The sequence below is a fragment of the Perca fluviatilis genome, chromosome 19 (assembly GCF_010015445.1).
Source record: "Perca fluviatilis chromosome 19, GENO_Pfluv_1.0, whole genome shotgun sequence".
In the NCBI taxonomy this organism is placed as follows: domain Eukaryota; kingdom Metazoa; phylum Chordata; class Actinopteri; order Perciformes; family Percidae; genus Perca; species Perca fluviatilis.
Window position 1 is genome coordinate 885,649 of NC_053130.1, and position 1,771 is coordinate 887,419.

The window sequence follows — 1,771 nt, forward strand, 5'->3', positions numbered from 1 at the left end:
AAGCTACGTAGGCAGTGTCATTTCTTTTTTGTTTTGTTACGTTACCTCCAACCCCCGTTTTGAGTCGCCGGATCCACCCCCCCCTCCTCTGCGCTCCGGGACGTCCCACTTTACAAATTAACCGTGCGTTCATGGACATCTGTCAGTACCCGATCCGTTCCACCTGCACGATCCGTTCTGCGCATGTGCAAGATGACACGTATGCCATGACGTAGGCGCAGATGATAATGCTGCGTTCAGGCCACCACCACCTTGGAATAACGGCACCGCTTCCACCTGCACGATCCGTTCTGCGCATGCGCAAGATGTTCACACGCTAGCCTGCAGCTAACGTTAGTTAGCTAATAGCTAATTCGGCGGACCGCTAGGTGATTATAGCGGTAGCTAACGGTTAATACGGAGCCTCCCCCGGGAAGCTAACGTTAGTTTAGCTAACGGTTAATTCGGCGGACCGCTAGGTGATTATAGCGGTCTGCCGTTAGCCTCCAACGGGAAGCTAACGTTAGTTTAGCTAACGGTTAATTCGGCGGACCGCTAGGTGATTATAGCGGTCTGCCGTTAGCCTCCAACGGGAAGCTAACGTTAGTTTAGCCTACGGTTAATTTGGCTAAACGCTAGCTGATTGCAGCGGTCTGCCGTTAGCCTCCACAGTTAAGCTAACGTTAGTTTAGCTAACAGCTAATTCGGCTAACCGCTAGCTGAGACTGCATGTAAACTTTAAAAGACCCTCAAAATAAAACTTGAAAATAAACGTTAACATATATAACAGCTGTTAGGTCAGCTCTACTTTACTTGTGCTCATTTAAAATACAATCACTCAATAATTGTCTTTATTGTTATTAATGTAAAGTCTTAATGTAGCTGTAGCTGCTTCTCCCATTAAGTTTGAGGTGCCTGTTATTCCGAGGTGGCCTGAACGCAGCATTATCATCTGCGCCTACGTCATGGCATACGTGTCATCTTGCACATGCGCAGAACGGATCGTGCAGGTGGAACGGATCGGGTACTGACAACATCGTATAAACGTTTTTCCGAGTGAAAACGTCACCATTCACGTAACTTCCTGTGCGAATCAGAGGAGGGAAACTCGGGCTGGATTTTGATAACTGTGTTTGACGTCTGATGGAGGTGACTTTGGGTCACTGAACATATTTTAATGACAATAAACTGTTTATTGTGGACAAATACCACTGCCAAGAAACATACTTTCCGGTTGGTTGTCCTCCAGATAACACAAACACACACCTGTCCATGTGTCCATGTGTCCATCCTGTTTGGATGCTCGGATAAGAAAACAGCAGAAAATCTTTTGTTATTGTGTCTCCATGTTTTCACCACCTGATGCTCTCGGCTACGGCCAACCGTTGGTGGCAGTCATGCAACAAGTTGTTACGCCAAACGCCCAATATAACAGAAGAAGAAGAACACGCATCCCGACCATGTGAACGCTGCCAGTCGGAAAAACAGGGGGGGCGATGCCTGTTATTCCCAGGTGGCATGAACGCAGCATAAACCCTGGTTACGCGTAAAGCAGGGGGGTCAAACTCATGTTCATTTAGGGCCACACTGGTGAAGAGAATCCCACCAAGGGCCAGACATGGAGAGTTAAATTCACATGCACACATCGAAAAAAGTCAAATATCTTTGACTGTAGTACTGAATGTTGCTTTTTCCAACTTTTTTGTGCCATTCTCAGACGTTTAAATCACTCTTTGTTTTTTTTATTGTTGGTTTTTGCATCGTTTTGTCGCTCTTTTCAACTTTTGTCGCA